Below are 7,840 nucleotides of genomic sequence, written 5' to 3'. Positions count from 1 at the left end.
CAGTTACGAAGTGGACTCAACAGGCTGAAACACAGGCATGCATGATGCAAATGATCCTGGACAAATAAGCATCATTTTCTCCTAGATCTGAGATAGGATTTTTGATGACCTCCATCCCCAATCAGTTCATTTGAACCAGTATTAAAATCTCATGCAGACAACATACCAACAGAAACAACTATTTCCACACTATTTTGATTAGATTTCCTTTTCAGCTGCTTTAACTAAGTTAAAAAGTTGGGAAAAGCAGATCTAGCCATTGGAGCTTGTCCACAAAAAAAGCTGCCATGGATTTTAACAAAAGTTCAACATTTTTCTATAAATTTCCCCCCACAGCTTTAATTTGTTTTGATGCCAGCTGGGGCATTGCTAAAAATCAATTTCAGAAATAGTTTGATTTTTTAATATAGACCGCACCTAGGCCTTTTATACAATCTAGGAAAATGTGATTCCACACAAATTGATGGGAGACTCGGGCACTTGATTGTCATACTTCAGTGTTTTAATTTAAATATTTTTATGTAGTGTGTTAGAGTTTGAAATCCTAGATGACCTCAAATGTGTTTTGCTTCTCTGGCTCAAAAAACCCCTGATGATTCAATTAAAAAAAAAAGTACCATGTAGAGACCACACGGGGGCATAGAAGTGTAAGAGACCAGCTTTATGGCATTCATAAAGACTAATAAAAATGGAATATTGTGTACCCTCCTTTTCCAGTGTTAGACATCATAAAATAACATTTCTTTCACATCATCTTGTACCAAAAGCATATCGGTAAGGAAATGATCATAGTATTTCTTGTCCTAAAAATGACAGACTTCAGCCATGCTATGGTCAGTTTAGTGGGCTTGGGACAGTGAAACAGGACAAGAGTTTCTGGGGATAAATAAGAAAAGAATACTGAAATATCAAAAAAGAGTGTCAGAAATGATGGCAGGACATGTATAATTCACAAAGACTCTTATAAATTCAAAGGTTTCAAGTAGCAGCCATGTTAGTCTGTATTGGCAAAAAGAAAAGGAGTACTTGTGGCACCTTAGAGACTAACAAATTTATTTGAGCATAAGCTTTCGTGAGCTAGAGCTCACTTCATCAGATGCATTCAGTGGAAAATACAGTGGGGAGATTTATATACACAGAGAACATGAAACAATAGGGGTTACCATACACACTGTAACAAGAGTGATCAGGTATGGTGAGCTATTACCAGCAGGAGAGTGGGGGGGGGGGGGGGGGGGCACGGACGGGGCACGGACGGACCGACTGACCGACCTTTTGTAGTGATAATCAAGGTGGGCCATTTCCAGCAGTTGACAAGAATGTGTGAGGAACGTCTGAGGGATTGGAGCAAATGCGGTTGTATCGTAGAGCTTGGCTGTAGACAATGGATCGTGTGATGTGGTCTGGATGAAAGCTGGAGGAATGTAGGTAATGCATTGTCTACAGCCAAGCTCTACAATACAACCACATTTGCTCCAACCCCTCAGACAGAGACAATCACCTACAAGATCTCTATCAAGCGTTCTTACAACTACAATACCCACCTGCTGAAGTGAAGAAACAGATTGACAGAGCCAGAAGAGTACCCAGAAGTCACCTACTACAGGACAGGCCCAACAAAGAAAATAACAGGATGCCACTGGCCATCACCTTCAGCCCCCAACTGAAACCTCTCCAACGCATCATCAAGGATCTACAACCTATCCTGAAGGACGACCCATCGCTCTCACAGATCTTGGGAGACAGGCCAGTCCTTGCTTACAGACAGCCCCCCAACCTGAACCAAATACTCACCAGCAACCACACATCACACAACAAAACCACTAACCCAGGAACCTATCCTTCCAACAAAGCCTGTTGCCAACTGTGTCCACATCTATTCAGGGACACCATCGTAGGGCCTAATCACATCAGCCACACTATCAGAGGCTCGTTCACCAACACATCTACCAATGTGATATATGCCATCATGTGCCAGCAATGCCCCTCTGCCATGTACATTGGGCAAACTGGACAGTCTCTACGTAAAAGAATAAATGGACACAAATCAGACGCCAAGAATTATAACATTCATAAACCAGTCGGAGAACACTTCAATCTCTTTGGTCACTCGATTACAGACCTAAAAGTGGCAATTCTTCAACAAAAAAACTTCAAAAACAGACTCTATGGAGAGACTGCTGAATTGGAATTAGTTTGCAAACTGGATACAATTAACTTAGGCTTGAATAAAGACTGGGAGTGGATGGGTCATTACACAAAGTAAAACTATTTCCCCGTTTATCATCCCCCCCATCCTCTGTTCTTCACACGTTCTTGTCTGCTGGAAATGGCCCACCTTGATTATCACTACAAAAAGGTATTTCCCCCCCCTCCTGCTGGTAATAGCTCACCTTACCTGATCACTCTTGTTACAGTGTGTATGGTAACACCCATTGTTTCATGTTCTCTGTGTATATAAATCTCCCCACTGTATTTTCCACTGCATGCATCCGATGAAGTGAGCTGTAGCTCATGAAAGCTTATGCTCAAATAAATTTGTTAGTCTTTAAGGTGCCACAAGTACTCCTTTTCTTTTTATAAATTCAAAAGAGCTTTCAATTATTTAGAGACTGCAAAGTAAAAGCCTACCAAAACTACTCATACATAGGCCCGATTCATCCACACACAAAGTTACGGCGGTTTCATTAAAGGCGTGATTTTAAATACATTTAGATAAGCTAGTGCAAACCCCTGTGTAACCATAATGCTGAAACTAAGGGTGCTGGGGCTGCTGCCACACCCCCAGGCTTGAAGTGGTTTCCATCATATTCAAGGTTTATAGTTTGAATCAGTAGCTCTCAGCACCCCTGTGTTTAACCACTCTTAATTTAATTCAAACCTGGTTCATAGTAATGTAGTTTGCCTAGGTAAATTGATTATAACTGCTATTATAATCAGTTTTAAACTGGTAGAAGAGCGTTTGTACAAGGATTTGCACACGTTTCACTAAATCAATTTTAAACCAGTTTAGTTAACCTGGTGCAAAGCCCTGCATGTGGAGCAAGTCTTAGCTGTCCAACAGACAGAGCATCCACTGGAACCAGTGGGATTTCTGTGTGCAGAGGGTTTGCAAGATCAGTCCCGTACTACGTTTTGCCCTTTGAAGCCTATAATAATAATTTATTGTACTTCCTATGTATATACACACTCCACCAAAGAGCTCGGTGCGCTTTACGTACATTCAGTATTGTATACCCACTTTACACAAGGGGAAGCTGAAACACAGGCTGATGCCAGAATTTTACAAACGTGCACTTGTTCACATGGCCTGCAGGCTGCAGCATACACCAAACAGAGCTCAGAGTCTCTTTGGATGCTCAGGGAATTTTGAAAACTGCTTTGTTAGTTGTGTTCAAGTCCCCCCCAGAACCCTCAGGGCCGTGCACTTCTAGAAGGAGAGCCTGGGGCCTGGCCACTTAACCGTGATTTTCAGAAGCACTCAGAGAGCCACACGCATTCAGCCAGGCACTGCTAGTGTAGTCAAGTCAGAGGCACAAGTAACTGCACACAATCACCCAGTCAGAAACCCCACTCCAAACTAATTAATACTCTCCAGAAAGAGCGAGTCCAGTATCCAGAGAAAGAGGTTTACAGGTACAACATGGGCATCTGCAATGCAAACTTCCCCCAGTCTGGCCTCTTGCTATATATTCCAACCCTGAGCTGGAGAAATCTCCTAGGAGATTTGTGCCAGCTGTCCTTGGGACAGTCCCAGCTTTCCAGAAAAATATTTTCTTTTCTCCCTATTCTGCCTTTGGGGGTATTTAATCTCCATGGCCACCAAATCCTTGGCCTCTTTGTTGAGACTGCAGACACAAGTGTGAATTAGTGCCAGTTGGGAGGGTGTTATTTATCAGCAAAATGGATGAAAAAGCAGGTCTTCAAGGGGAAACCGAATAACCTTTTTCGTACCCAAGCTGAGAATATGGGACTCTCTCTAAAATAAACAGAGCTGTTACTGGATGCAAACATTAATGTACCATAAAGCAGCCACACTTTTTTTTTTTTTTATTAATGCACAGCAATTTACTCTCCTTCCCCAAATGTGACACTAGAATGACCTATAATGACCTCTTCTCCACACACAAAAAAAGGCACCAGACTGTTCAGACAGCGGAGCACATTGATCCCTTCGAAGGTTCCTCAGGGCATTATAACGGGAACATGCTGAAAATAGAAGAGCATTTGTCTGTAACGTGGGAAGACATCATGGAACTCTGCTCAGGTCCCACTTGCCTCCTTTCCTCCATTGGTGACTCTTCTCTATTCCCCTTTCCCCTTGGTGATGCTGTCCCCTTCCTCTTCTCCTCCCAGAGAAGTTCTTTCTCTGCTTTCCTTCCCTTCACCCGCCGTCTTCTAATGGTTCACGATGAGTCCTGTGTTATAACTGGGAGTAATGGGATGGAATAAAAAGAAGAAAAATTAAGGCTAAAAATAAGTGGTGGGGAAGCTTAAAAAGAGTGACGGGTTCTATTAGGCCATAGCATAGTCCCCCAAGGGCAGAGGTGGAAGCATTGTCTTTTGAGACATTAGAAACTAGAACGGATGAAGCATGGAGACTGTATACCTCAGAAGCTCCAGGGGATGGATTTAGATGGCATAACTTTTTTCCCCATCTTTAATTCATGCTGTGCAACCACATTGGCTAAGCATATGCCTGTAATGGGCTGTTTTGCTAACATTATCAGCACTGAAATAGACATTTAAACGCCATCATTAGGTGTCAGAGTTACAGTTCCTTTAGTTGGATAGAACCAACTCACACCTTTCTCAAAGCTGTTGTTTCTGCAACCTCAGGAAGGTAGCCATATGTCAGTGACATTTGGAAGGTTTTCTTCAAAACTATAGGGACTAGAAAATTAGGGCTAGAACCTCAGCTCCAGATCAAGTTGCTTTGTGCTGCCTTAGCAGAACCTGCTACCACCTTAGCAGCACAAAGCACCCTGAAAGCTTCCCATGAGGGTCTTCTGAGGATTGGAACACATAGTCCCAACTATAAATACAAAAACTGATGGGATATACATTAGCTGTTACCACTCAAGAAAGAGATCTTGGAGTCATTGTGGACAGTCCTCTGAAAACATCTGCTCCATGTGCAGTGGCAGTCAAAAAGGCTAACGGAATGTTAGGAACCAACAGGAAAGGGGTAGATAGTAAGACAGAAAATATAATAATGCTACTCTAGAAATCCATGGTATGCCCACCCCTGGAATACTGCATACAGTTCTGGTCGCCCCATTTCAAAAAATATGTATTAGAATTGGAAAAGGTACAGAGAGGGGCAACAAAAACAATTAGGGTTATGGAACAGCTTCCATATGAGGAAAGATTAAAAAGGCTGGGACTGTTTTCAGCTTAAAAAAGAGACAACTAATGGGGGATGTGATAGAGGTCATTAAAATCATGAACGGTATTGAGAAAGTGAATAGGGAAGTGTTATTTACCTTTCACATAACACAAGAACCAGGGGTCACCCAATTAAGTTGATAGGCAGCAGGTTTAAAATTCACATAAGGAAATACTTCTGCACACAATGCACAGTCAATCTGTGGAACTTGTTGCCAGGGGATGATGTGAAGGCCAAAAGTATAATTGGGTTAAAAAAAGAATTAGATTTATTCATGGAGGATAGGTCCATCAATGGCTATTAGCCAAGATGGTCAGGGATGCAACCCCATGCTCTGGGTGTCCCTAAACCTCTGACTGCCAGAAGCTGTACTGGATGAAAAGCAATGGATCACTCAATAATTGCCCTGTTCTGTTCATTCCCTCTGAAGCATCTGGCACTGGTCACTCCCTGAATGTCACTCCCTGAAGCACAGTTACTTCAGCTTCCAAGCTGGTATAATATATGACATGAGCTTTAGAGAGCAGACCTGGGGAAAGGGTAACTTCAGAGGAAGTTGGAACATGGGAACAATATTGGGGAAGGACATGCAGAGAGGATGTTGGAATGTGGGAGAACTGGGGCACAAGAAGCAGAGGAGGGTGCTGGCAATTCTAGGGAGTCATTAATGAAGAGAGGGATACTCCAGAGGAGGGGTAGGGAGAAGGATACAAATCATATCCACAGATAAATAGATATTCTGGATCCAAGCAAGCATCAAGCGGTCATTGACCAGAAGCCCATTGTGTTAGGTGCCATACAAACACAGAACAAATAGATAGGTCCCACCCCAAAGAGCTTACAGTCTAGTTAGCAGTGCTCCTCTTGACTTTATTCAGAGTCCTGCACATGGGGCTTCCAGGATTGGACCTAATGTCGGAAATACTTCTGTGGAAATGCGATTAAGAATCAAATAGTGATGACTGGGATTTTTTCTTTACACTTAGGACAGGGATCTCTTATTTAAAACCCCCCATCTCACCGAATTCCTAATATTTCCTGAGATATAAGACCACCCCTTGAGCAGCTGAGGTCCCCCAGAGGTAGAGTTCCTACATCCAACATCTAACATCAGTCCTGCTTAGCATGTCTAACCTGCAATATGATGTTAATTATTTGTTATCAGATTACAGAGATTAAATTTGTTTCCTAATATAGATGTAGTCTTTCCTTCCATGAAGTTATCAACCTGTCTCTACCTGCTGCAAAATGTTGTTTCCCATAATTTTTATTTAGCAATTAAAAGTAGCATGAAAAGTCATATAAAGTAAATATAATTCTGGTATTCATTAACCTATTTGGCAAACACAAACACTACACAATTTGGCTGAAAACCATAGACTTTGATCCCTCTATTCTTGGCCATATACTCCACTTACGCCATGCCTACTTCTCCCAGCTGGGAGTTGCACAAACAGATCACAAGCAACTACATCCTTAAAACTCTGGGATTTAAATTAATCTTATTTACACCAGTTAACATCAAGATTCAATACAATTAGACTGATAGAATTACACCAATTTAAAACCAGTGTGATATTAGAATCAGCCCCCATATATTTCATTCTATCTTTCTACAGGAGACTAAGAAAATCCAGAGATACAGTTATTAGTAAGAATGGAGTACCCATTTGGATAAGAACTATCCCAAATCTTTGTCCAAAACTTAAATTGAATGAAATTGAAATACTTGTTGAAAGTTTACCAACTTATTTTCTTTGTTGTTGCTGGTTTTATATACATACTTAAGAATTTTTATGATCTATACTTAACGTTCCATTTCTGCGTGCTGTTCCATTTCTTGGGTTTAACTGGGACCAGATGCAGAAATTCCAAAATACATTAAGAAAGCTCATTTCAGAGTATTTCTGACCTGATCAAAACCCTAAATGCTAGCAATCCTTCAGGAAAATTTATCCTCGCAATATAACAAAACAAAATCTGTGCCAAAAACTCAAACTATTACTCTCCATTATAATGCAGCATAGATACAGCCTCATCATTTTTCTCCCTCATTCTGAAAATCCTACTGCTTTTCGATCATCACATTCTGTGGAGATTTTTTAATATCGAGCTCCCCTCTTTTCTCCCAAAAGTTTTGCCTGCTACTTTCCTTTTCTCCAGTTTAACAGGAAACCTTCATCTGCTCTGTCCGCGGCTTTCCCCACACAAACACCCACTTGTTCTGGACTAATTTTCCCTCTTGTCACCACCTCCCCAGAACTGAAAACCCCAAGATGACACAGCATTGGAGATGGGGGCATTGGGGAGTAGAGGGATATGGGGAAGAAATTCACCGAAAGATGAAAAACTCAATGTCTCTGCACCACTCCCTGGAACCAACAAGTTCCTTCCTTGTCACCTCCAGTTCTAAATAGTTAATAAATAAATATTTAATACAAGCCTTATTAA

The 7,840-nt window shown here is 41.5% G+C and overlaps 1 long non-coding RNA gene across 1 annotated transcript in view; it reads right to left on the bottom strand.

Moving 5' to 3' along the window:
- Positions 1 to 3,131: 3,131 nt before the first annotated feature.
- The window catches only part of LOC122466856, a 108,490-nt gene continuing 103,781 nt past the window's right edge, over positions 3,132 to 7,840 (bottom strand). The window contains exon 4 of the long non-coding RNA XR_006292750.1: positions 3,132 to 4,429. This is a non-coding gene — a long non-coding RNA (uncharacterized LOC122466856). The remainder of the gene's footprint in view (positions 4,430 to 7,840) is intronic.

The sequence above is a fragment of the Chelonia mydas genome, chromosome 8 (genome assembly GCF_015237465.2).
Source record: "Chelonia mydas isolate rCheMyd1 chromosome 8, rCheMyd1.pri.v2, whole genome shotgun sequence".
NCBI classification, from domain to species: Eukaryota; Metazoa; Chordata; order Testudines; family Cheloniidae; genus Chelonia; species Chelonia mydas.
This window is presented reverse-complemented; position numbering and strand designations above follow the sequence as displayed.